Source organism: Syngnathus floridae, chromosome 16, assembly GCF_059516105.1.
Source record: "Syngnathus floridae isolate MCC-2025c chromosome 16, RoL_Sflo_1.0, whole genome shotgun sequence".
Lineage (NCBI taxonomy): Eukaryota > Metazoa > Chordata > Actinopteri > Syngnathiformes > Syngnathidae > Syngnathus > Syngnathus floridae.
This window is the reverse complement of record NC_142428.1, coordinates 1,473,616-1,485,731: the sequence shown is the minus strand read 5'-3', so window position 1 is coordinate 1,485,731 and position 12,116 is coordinate 1,473,616. Positions and strand designations below refer to the sequence as shown.

At 42.5% G+C, this 12,116-nt stretch overlaps 1 protein-coding gene across 3 annotated transcripts in view; it reads left to right on the top strand.

Annotated features, from left to right (window-relative positions):
- Window positions 1–951: 951 nt before the first annotated feature.
- Window positions 952–12,116, top strand: part of LOC148384856 (disheveled-associated activator of morphogenesis 2-like) — a 49,499-nt gene continuing 38,334 nt past the window's right edge. For 2 of the 3 annotated variants that reach the window (XM_088400503.1, XM_088400499.1), the window contains exon 1: window positions 952–1,170. The gene's annotated coding sequence lies outside the window, so the exon portion shown is untranslated. Of the gene's footprint in view, window positions 1,171–11,818; window positions 12,031–12,116 lie in introns of those variants that run through there. The other variant, XM_088400500.1, reaches the window with a different exon arrangement.

The window sequence follows — 12,116 nt, the reverse complement described above, 5'->3', positions numbered from 1 at the left end:
TTTTTTGTATTTGTGCATCACACAGCAATATATGTCCATGCACCCAAATGCCAAGCAATACACCTGACACGTCTAGAATCGAATTGCTTGTCACAATATCCCATTGCACTGATTTTCTTCATGTAAAATATGAAAATGCATGGTCATGCAACTAATACAGGGCTGGCATAAGTATGGAGTCATCATCACTGACTGTAAACAGAAACAATCTAGTCAAAATTCCAACCACCACCGGCATGTGAAGTGGGACTTTAAGAACAATAGTCACAACACAATACAGGGAACAACAATAAAGCCACCCAAGTTGTCCTTATAATAGGACGGAGCTTTTATTTCATGGTGACAAGTCAAATTATTTTGAGCACCATCAATTTTTACTAATGTCTTTCCACTGCTTAATGCTTACAAATGATTTTATGCACCAAAATAGCACAGCTGGATATGGATCTTTCTCAGACACATCAAATTAAATTTGATGTCTGCTTGAGCCACAGGGTCCAAAGTGGGTCCCTGGAATGGGCAATTAATGAAGGATTATGGGCTGTGGGGAAATCTAAACGCAGCCATTCACTTGGCTTCTTCATTTTTCAGATGAGTAAATGCAGCCTTAGAGACACAAGACTATCCTCTGCAAACTTCTTTTGAGTGAAAGTGTAAAAAAAAAAGATGCCATGTGATGCAGACAAAGACATGTAGATTTGGCTTGAGTTTAAAGGAAAAAAAATGCATCAAATTTGCAAACAGTTGCGATAACCTGCGATATACCGAGGGAACTGCATTGCTTTTCAAACAGCCTTGCAAAATGTAAATTGCAGAAATCAAAATAAATCGTGCAGTGCACCTTTCAGACCGAAATAAATGTCTCTCCCGTCCACACGGAGCGTGCGCCGTAGCTTTAAGAAGGGAGGCGTGGTGCTGCTGCTGCTGCTGCTGTTTGGAGCGACTTGACAGTCGCGCTGCAGTCAGTTCACTCACTCACTCACTCACTCACTATCTATCTATCATTCAGCTGAATGAGCAGCTCATTCCATGCAGCCAGGCAGGCAGGACCTCGCTCCCACTGTCCCACACTGCAATTATCCGCTGACAACATTAAGAGGGATTATTATTATCATAATCATCATCATTATTGCTGATCACAACCTGCTTTCTCCGTAAAGAACCGAAGCGGTAAGCACCGATTTTATTTCATTTTACCTGGTGAATGTGCATGAGGTGCTCGGGGTTGTGATGGTGCTGCCTGGCTGTCACCCCCCGGCCTGGCCCGACCCTGCCCGGCCCGGCCCAGCCGTGCATTCATCAGCCGGGGGAAGTAAGCATCGAGGCTGCCGTTGGCGTGGAGATGGCAAACGTGTGAAATCTTTGTTGCAAGACATTTGCACACCCCTATTTGTGTTGTTGGAAAAATGCAAATGAGAGCATTATAGATGATGCTACGCGACATCTCTTTTGCAAAGGATGCCAACGTACGGTCATAAAAAAATAAAAATAAAAAAAAATAAAAGACGTCTTTGACGTCAGGTCTTAGTACCATCAACTGCTTTTTACACTTATTGCACAATTTTATTTGTCACCGTCGTCCCCTCCTATATGTGATACAATGCCAACCAGATTCCTTCACGTAGATACTCAATGAATGTCTGCAGAATACTAAAATGTCAAATTTGACGCCGATTCGCTCGAGTACCCACAGAGGGCGCCCTACCTCCTTATTAACAATATATTACAGACATGCACAGCAATAAATGAAGGTTGATCCCAGTGGATCATTTCACACCATCACATCATTTAATGCAATAATCACTCGAGCAGCTACAATTTCAACTCTTTCTAAAAATAACATGCTGCATTCACAGTGTTGTGTCCACAGTGGCTGTTTACCAACTTCCAGGCCTCCATGGCTCTTAAGATGCAATCTGTAATTCAAAGAGGATGGGGAAGTATGGAGCCCTTTAATCCCTTTGCACATCTGGCAGTGATGCAGTAATGTGTCCTCTTGCTCATCTGAGCAGGCTTTACAAGCAGTGCGCCATGCCAAGTGCTCAATTGCTCCCTCCGCATCCTCCTTGTCACCCACACAGCTTTGCATTGAGCATCTACCACATTCCACCTCATGTGTCAAAACCATGTCACTTGTGAGCGTAACATCCACCGATGAAAACATGAATCCTGATGCGTGTCCACTGACAAAACTATTTCGGAATAAATCGCCCACATTTGTGCGGCTAATTTGTTTGCGGCAGAAAAGGGATAACAAGGTTTTCCAGCTAAGTCTGTTACCAACCAATGTAAGCCACGTGAAGAGTTTGAAGCTTGAAAATTGTAAAATCATACATATGAGACATGGGCTTTGCCTTCCAGTCCATCTGGAGCAGCTGTTGCAGCAGTTTGGCAGGAGTATTTTTAGGTCCAATGTTTTGATTAGCAAGCGCAATCCTCATCCAGCTACCTGTGCGTTTCCGAAGGGAGGGAGGAAAGAAAAATAGATCTGGTCCAAGAGTAACAAAAGCCCTTGGCTGACGTGGGCTGCTTCTGGCTGTACCCTCGCTGACTGAGGAGGATCGACAATTGGGTTGTGTGCACATTACTGGAGGAGGTGGAAAGATGGAGCCTTGCTCAGATGACATTCTGGGTTTTTAGCAGGTAAACAAGCAGGCTGCACTTGACACTGGTGTGCCCAGTACTATAAGCCTTTGGTAAGCCTTCCCGCCACAGGGAAGGGAGGGGTGGTGCGGGATCATCGTTCAGCCATGTTTGTGGTGCACTTTGCTTCAGCATGATTTTGGTCTGCAGGTGGGACCAACCCCATGTGGCATAGTGCAAGCTGTTGATGATTAAAGGAACACTAAAGCTGTGGTTATTATTATTATTGTGAAAATGCCAGTTCTTTGTTACATAAGATGGAATAATCATCATGCAGGGACGGCATTTTGCTTAAATATGTGAACACACAATTCAGGTTTGCCATTAAAAATACATGATGAGTTGCTGGCTGCATTCCAGACAATTTGGCAATTTACCTGGAGGTCAATTGTGACTTTTCCCTCCATGACATGAACCGGCATTGTTAGTCACAGTACGTGCATATGACGAGTTGCTAATCATGGTTTCAGCCTGCGCTGGCAATGCAGCCTGCTTGCATGCTTACTGCAATTTCTGGCATAGGGTTTAAGAAAGAAGTCTGGGAGTAATTAGCTGTTAAGGCATAATCTTATTCCAGACACCACATGTTGTGTCTGTTAAAAGTGATCCCCTGCAACGCTCCCTAAAGCCCCCTCCTACTGCTCCTTAATCACAAATGGAACTTACATAAAAAATGGCAAACTGGATTATTTTTGTAGCACGAGGCAACCATATTTCTGGCACCATGTAATACATTCCCATAATGTGCATTTGGACTTCCAAATGTCTGAACAGGAGGACATAAATTATGTCGTAGTGTAACATAACCTGTCCATTCTCTCCCGGCCACACTGAGGACCACAAATGTAGCAGCATAAATGGATATACATTTTTAAACATCAATGTCTCGTGTTAAATTTGAGTGGATTAACCAAAAAAAAAAAAAGAATGAATAACATGCAAGGTGACGGGAAGCTGGAACGTTCAGACAATCCTAAAGCTGTTCTCTGTTCGCCACACCTGGGTTCAAGAGGAAGCGCTGCATAGCAGGAATGTCTGATAGGGCGAAGACCTCTTGGCATCAGAGGAGAATGTGGCTAAACCAGCTGGGAAGTTCAATTTACATTTGTCATATGTCCCAGTTTGTCCTTGAATAAAAAAAGCTGATACTGGCTTCTTATTCTGTATGTGGTAAAAGCATTTCCAGACTATGAGGTCAATTAAAATCCCATCAATCACAGCAAATGCCAGCTATGCCCCCCACCAAGCTGCTTGCATGACTGACAGAAGCATGGCTGCAACAATCTTGAAAATCATTTGAAACACACACTCAACCTCTTCTCTGTATAAAAAAACAAAAACAAAACGCTGCCCCTCCTACAGTTTTGTTTGCTGACATTTCCACAGCTTTTCCACAATTGACAAGTGTTGGAGTCACAGGTAGTCCATCAGTAGGATGAACGTTGAGATCTCCACATCTAATCTTAGAGCTCCTGCGTACCGAGCTAATAATAGCTCGAGCTACAGAAAAAGCACCACATTGGTTCTGTCAGAGACGGACAGACGGGCGAAGGGACGGGACGGGACGGATCGGGTGGTGGAGGTGATTGTGGGGCTCCATTTGGGACATATGCTCTTGATACTTTGCTGAGCACAAAGCGGCCCTTTCACTTGGGATCTGGTGCACATATGGAATAGTTTATCCAAACTCCATAACGTCAACCACACAGTGTTTTCTTGCCAACAGGTTCCCCTTCCTTCACCTATACATTTCAAATTCAGTTTGCCACCCAAATGAGCTTTGGACCTGGCATGGGACAAGTGCTCCTCAATACTTTCCAGATCTGAAATTGATTTTAACTGTAATCAATAATGTTTATAGATTTCTTTTATGCTCTCAAATGTTCATGTTTGTATATATTTACCAGTTGGCTTGACAAACTTTGATTTTTTTTCTTACATCAAATTACAACTTGGTTTCCCCCTTCATGGTGGAACATTCTTGCTCATTCTGTTTTTACTTGTGTGCATTTAGCATTAATTGAATTTGGCGCCCAATAACTATTTTACTTTTCTATTTTATGAACTCAAGGTCCACATTTAGTGGGTTTACACTTTGTCAAATGATCGGAAATCTATTGTAACGCTATCACAGTGTATGACATCAGCTTGAAAGATTGTCTTCTAAACTGCACAGCTGAGTGTAGATAACCCAGCAGCTTGGATGGATGTTTACTTCTTGTCTTTCTGCATTCCTGCTTCTTATTTATAATATCCCGCATGGGGGGGCGGAGGGGTTACTTCTATAAAAGGAAGTTTGAAAACCTTCGCTCACCCACTGGAAACAAGGCATGCATATCAAATTTTTTTCTTAAGGTGTAATCGCTTTAGAAGGACAGCGGTCAAAATGGAGGAAGAAGGATATGTGCCCTCCTGGACAAATTTCATCCCTTCCGATGTCACACCATGAATAAGACTCAAATCCTTCTCTTCTCCATCTGTCCCACTCATTTATTTTTCTAAGCCACTTAAAAAGTCATTTTCAATTCAAAACAGTGTTAGCATATGAAGTATGTTTACAAGCAGTATGACGGAGCATGAACTCTTCGTCCTCATTCCACCCTCCATTCCTTCCTTTCGGTCATCTCGGTCCTTTTTGCTGCCCCGTGTGAATCTGTTTGTGTGTTTAATTGTGGGAACATTTCCTGACATTCGTGAGAGTCCCCCGCTCTCTGGACCGTCTTTTCCCCGGGGGCCCCTTGGCTCTCAGCGACGGCAAGCCCCATCACTGCTTTGGGTCTCCTCTCCTAGCAACCCCTAGCGAGCACTAGCAGAAGGCCAGCCGCTTTCACTTGCTTTCACTAGAGAGCCAAAAATGCAGTTTATCTTTTCAGAAGCAGGAGATTACATAGATGTCTCGGCGGTGCGATGAAAGGTCTTGACACGAAAAAATAACACTCCCATCCAATTAATCACTTCAGATGGCGACTAATGTGCAAACATGGGAGTTGCAATGACGTTCCATTGGGGAATGTGCCACACTGATGTTTTTTTTTCTTGCAATCCCTGCAGAGCAAGTCTTTCCTCCAAAGCTGGACCTTGAAGCTGTTTTTTTTTTAACAATAACAAAGCTTTCCTATTGGATTGTCTTTGTTTAAACCCAAAACATTTAAGAAATAATTTCAAAATGTTAACGCTGTCATGCAATGATTGTAAAGTAGGTTAAAAATGACTGGCAGGCACCTTGACTTGTCTTCTACTGGCTCTCGGCCAAAATCGGATGCGTCATTAGCGTAAACTGTCGTCTCATTGTGTTTAAGCAATGAGACGGATGAGTGAACGTAGGTGGGGATCTCAAAAATGATGACAAACGGGTCTGTCTCTTGGCTATGGAGTACCAAAACAGATGAACGTGGATCTGAATGTTGGACCTGAGCCACGGATCCTTCATCACTACCACATTTTTTTTTTTCCCTCCAAGAACTTCTTTTGACCAAGTGAAGGACTGCGTGGTTGGGAACAGCTAAAGCATTCAGAGGCCTTATGAATAGAAGCCTGTCTCTGGAGAGCCTTACTAAAATGGCTTCTTTTGCGCTTATCCCTTTGGAGAGACAGATTGATCTCACACAAGATCACTTCACATGGCAAGGTGTTTATTTCTAGAGCTTTATAATGCACCATTTGGTCATCTATAAGTGCCATAAAGCCTTTATATCGTTGCCCAATAAAGCCTTTTACTGTTCGTCGGCACTGAGCTCAACCTCCCTTCGTCAATCAACCTACGATATCCTGATGGACGTTTTAACCCCTATTTCCATTTCCAAGTTTTTGCAGATGTGAAGGAGGAAAGTGGGAGCAAGAAAACCTATTAACGCGGTTGTCATCCTCGTATGATTGACACACTGTTAGATTTTGCATGGTGACCCTTGGCAATGTTTCTGTACTTACAATACATCATGGAGGCTGTTAAAATGGTGTGTTTTTTCCTCTTGTGCATATAAACGCGGAAAATATTTCTATTCAGGAAGCGTGCGGGTAAACAAACATAAGCAGCAAGTGGAGCACTCCAAAGTGATCCAACCATTGTCTTGTTTTGGCAGTTCTTAGTCAGTCTGTTCATAAAGTGTCATTAAGGGTTACGGGCCCATTTATACCAAGCACCAACACTAATTTGGTGCTGGCTGTGGTTGTCCGTTGCCATTTGTAATTCCGTTTGACGTAATCTAGAATTTTCCTATTGCCAGTGTAGCCAAAACAAGCTCTGCGTGTGTGCTGAAAGCTCCATTCTGCCAACAATGGAATGATAGAGGGAATGCGAAGCCATGAGTGTGCCAAACCATCTGACTCAGCGCAAGCAGAACATCTCCAAGAGGCTCACTTTACTCCATCTTACTCTTTTTCAACACACTTTTACATCCATGCATTTGAACCTAAATGGTATCGTCAAGCCGTGAGCCACCGTAATAGCTAAATGTTTTTTAAAGCCTGTCCCGAGCAAATACCTTCACATTGTGTGACAGCTGCATGGATTAGCCGTGCCATGTTGCATGAGCAGGCTGAAAGATATTTGGATTGTTGGAGAAAGCCGAAACGGATGAGGGGCAGTGCGCTGGTGGGGATGTTGACCGGAATGGATATGTGCCCTTAGCTGCGTGTATTTGAATTCATGCAAGCGAAGGGGGGCTCATCCGTATTAAGACGGGCGACACCCCCATTACAGACAATAATACAGCTTTATCAGATCCACTTCACTAAGCAATGGCAGAGTGGCCTTGCTATATTACATATTATTCCTCAATCTTAAACAAGGAAGGGAGATTGAATGGAATTTCATTAATAAAGTGTGGTCAAATGGTTGCCAGAATCAGAAAGAGCTAATACAGACAAGGTATAAAATCCTGTTAGTCAATGTGAATTAAACAAGATTTCCACTTAATTGGAGTAAGTTGTGCATGCATTTAAGTCCATTAAAAAAGCTATTTGCCTTAACACCAATAAGCTACCATCCTTGATAATGGGCGATACGCATTAGAAGGAAAACTAGATGGGGAAAAAAACTGTGTGCCATTGTTCCCGTTATTCCTGTTATTACATCTTGCAACAGAATGGAAGGAAAGGGTCCCGCTGTGCGAGCTTACAAGTGTGCACTTGAAGCATGTTGACAGATTTCTAAGTGTTAAAGCAGCCACTGTCCCTTAGGTTTGAATTTGGGAGACTTATTTGCATTGTATCCGGTGAACCTAGATTGAGGTTAATCTCGGTAAACCATCTTGTTGCCCTCAAGGAAACTTCTTCTACTACAGACTTGCACTTCCCTTTCACTTTCGAGGTAGCGATCGATCATGACTTTGAAAATGGCTACTGACTTTTGTTAAGTGGGAAAAAAAGTCTGAGAGAAAGTGCTCCACATTACAAAGTGCAGCCGTGTCAATGGCAACACTCACTTCTTTCAACTATTGTCTCGTGTCAGACCTATGAAAGAAGAGGAAGGAAACCAAGATGCAAGAATGAAAAGTGTGTTGGGGGGGTCGACCCACATTTTTGTTCCGCCATGCAATGAGACAATTGTCGGCCCAACCTGATTATTTAATTTAAGTAGCATGTAATTGGAACAATGTGTGTTGATTGTATTCAGCTAAAGCTGATGCGATTAGCCCGGATTTGTGTTCTTTTTTTTCCATTTCCTCCTATTTTAAGAATACAATCTTGACCCTCTATTGTTTAACAAGGAGGTCTTACTGGGAATGTTTATATGTTTGTGTGGAGGAGTTCTTATTCTTAATGGTGATGTGCACGCAAATATAAACCCAAAGGTAGTAAAAATTCTGATGAACAGGATGTGCCAGAGGGCTCCTTATTTGGAAGCCAGTAAATCAGATGAATAACATGTCTGACCTTCGCCATATATGAGGCAGCTGCATCAACTCCGTGTGGTAGGAAGGAACACAAGGGACGTGGGCCTGACCAATTCTCATGGGTCAAAGGTTGACTGTTTGTTGATCTCTCGGTTACCGTCATTTCTGGCTTTTCGCTGACATGTACAGATGTTGCTGGAAATCTTTTGGTCTTGTCCTCTCTAGTTGCTCATTAGGTTTGACATATTTAGGCCGTGTTCTGATTTAGAGATGAACAAAGTGTTATTCCTTATTGGTTTCTACAAAGGCAGAAATAATGCCAATGATCTCGTATCACTGCTGATTAGACCATGTCTGCTGTTTTGGGATCCCGCAATATCAAATATTCTTATTGATTAGAGATTCTTCAGAAAAGTAGCTGTGCTGTTTCCAAAACATTCCTGTCTTCAAACTTTGCAAATATACGCCAATCGCTTGCATCATAGTCTCTGGGTAGTACAACCGGTTCAGACAGCTTGGTCTGTGTTCAATGGCAACCTTGGGAAGAGTTCATAGCCTATTACACCAGACTAAAGGTCAAGAAAAAGGTCACAGGACCACATGAGTGCAGTCTTGCACCTGTTCACAGGGGGCCTACTTTAGCCAGGCAGATGACTCCCAGATGTTCTTGTGACATGTGGAAGGAGGAGTGAGTGGTTCAGTCATGGAGTTCGACTACTGTATTCATTTCTTCTACGCTGGTTAGAACTGCACTCGCTGGACATACTTCATCATACGCAAAGTGAACCAATACTTTGGAGAGAGGTAAAATTAATGATTGATTCACACCATTGTAAAAAAAAAAAAAAACACACTTGGATAGGCCCCAATGGAGAATTTAAAATATTTTTGGGGTTCACTTTACAGTCACCAAGGATCCTCTCAAGTGGTCTGTGCTATTTTCTTTGACTAGTTGGATAAATGTCAGCACTGAAATGTAGTCAGTGCCGTACAGCTGAGGCTGTTCCCCTGTTGCCACTTACCAAAGAAAGTGGAATATGAAAACCATATTTTCAAATGGAAGCATCTGGAAAAAAAGAACAAGACCTACTCGTTTCAGTTTTACCAGCAGTTCTTTTTTTTCCTCCATTAGTATTCTTCAATAGTGTCATTTGGTATCGAAGGCCAATCGGGTTATCCTCCCCCGCTTTCCACTTAAGTATGTCAAACGCCCGATAATCTTAAATCTTACATAATGGCCTTATAAGATTACCCTTGTGTGTGAGGTGCGCAATATTTACCACAAAAAAATTCCTCATGTGTGTCAGGCAAGCTGACGTCTCGTGAACTAGTTGAGTCTGCAGACTGTGATGTAAGGTGACACAGAAGAAAAAAAATCTTTGCATTCATAATAATTTACTTTTAATGATTGCAATATATAGCGCATAATTGTTTGGACACTTTTTATTTCACGAGGAAACAAAAGTGACATTGATGGAACGTTCTCTTTTCATCTGCAACTAAGCAGTGATAAATTGAAGGGTGAAAGATTAAACTATGACATCACTGGCTGTCATGAAAATGTCATGAGTCACTCTGGTGAAAAATTAAACCACAGTGACAACATTGAGCTGGCATAAGTCCAAGCAGACAGCAGAAGGTACTGTGGAGCAAGCAGCTGGCTGACCTCTGACCTTTGTCCAGTCTCCATTAAGGACAAAAACACCATCAGCACTTTTACAACACCAAAAATGCAGGCCAGTATGAGCTGGCCAGAGCAAATGACTAGAATAAATGCCTGTTTACCCGGAGTTAATGCTGCATAAAACCAGGTATTTGTGTTGGATGGAGAACCAGCGAGAAGCAAATTGTACAGGAGGAGGAAGGAGTCAAGTATTAAAGGCAACACAATATCAGCAGAAATTTCACTCTAAACGCCAAAGTAACTATCATATTATATTTAGCTTTATGGCTGTTTTTCTGTGGAAGTATTTGAACGCTGGAGTCACATATCAAAATCTATGTTTGACATTAGTTTTTTTGTCGTCAGAGAAAGATGGCCTGCTCTTTTACCATTAAAATGAATGGATAATACAAAATAGGCTTTTTTTTTAGGTGAGCTACTATCAGTTAAATTAAGGCTGGTTGTTTGTCTTTATGTAACCATCTCTAACTCAATCAACATTTTGTTTGCTTTATTCACAAAAGTGCTGGCTAGACTAAACAAAACTAACTCAATGAAGAAAAACAACTCGGGGCTGTAAGATAGTGAGTCTTGAAATGATTAAATTGATCAATCTGACCTATGTTTGTTCGCCTCGCTGACCGGCGTGATGATGCGCTTAACAATGACGCATTTTATTTGTAACCCCGGATTAAGCCCGCCCAGTACCAAGATAGTATTAAATGTTGCGGATACATTGACCTCCATTATCAGAGTAAGCTGTTGCGTCACTCGGATGACATCCTGCAGCTGACCCCTCATTGTATGAAACCTGCAGCATTACTTAACCCTCTTGACTTCAGGGAACCCTCTTCCTTTGTGAGTGATAGCTTGGTCCTAATGACATGCATCTGCTTATTTTGCCCTGTGTGTTCTTGAGCATGTGCCAGTGTTGAGATGCCGTGCAGGAAAAGGCCTTTCCTCTGGGCGTTGTGAAGGTCTCTCCCCGACACACACACACACACAACCACAGGATGCTTAGTAAGGGAATGTGAGGCACGCCAATGGAATTGTGGGTATAGATGTAAGGCGGCCTGCAAGCTGCAAAGGGTCATATCCTGTTTATGTCTTGGACTCTCACAACACACACACACACGATACATATGTAAAGAAAGCTCTGCATCCTCCCTTGAGATTATTTGCATCATCCACGCAGCAGTCACAGTTGAGGTGGTCTTGAGCAAGGCACTTGAGGAATGTACAATAACTCTCCCCACGTACTCCCCTGACAATTTATAATTAGAAATCCAAATGAGTGGTCAGTCAGACTGTGATTCATGTAAACACTTGACGTCTGGAAAAAATCAAATCAAAGGAAGGAGAAGTTCAACGTACAGTTGCACCAACACGAGTCCCAAAAGGGTGTCTTGGTGTTGTTAGTTGGGAATTAAGTCCCCATTTATGCATGTACACTGGAACAATGCAAATAATGTCTTTGTGTGGTCACTATTAAATGGCTTAAATTCAGAGCTCGCCTCCGCATATATCCATATACCGTAAATGAACGCTAATATGGTTCCTGTAAAAGGGATACCGTACCAAAGATGAGATGTATGGTAAGCGAGGGAGCTGGAAATGGGGGCGGGACAGAGAAGAAGCAGGGAGCATGTCAACAGCTCAGCTCTCAGCCCTGTCAGCTGAAAGCCACATCTAAGCTCAGAGGTTCAGTGAGGGAAAGCAGACTTAACATCGCAGTTTTGGGTGAAAATGCCTTGGGAATTAGACAGAAAGACCAAAATAAAGTAGGAATAATGAATGACTAACTAGTGGTTATGTAAAATCTGAGACTTGATTTGCTCTCCTTGTTTCTATGTGGCCTGGGAGGGAGCCATCTTCCAGCATTTGAAGCGGGTGAGTGAGATACTTGATCTTGATACTGATACTTGGTCATTGTGACTAAACGCTATGCTGTCGTGCTGTTTACTCGCTAGGGGATT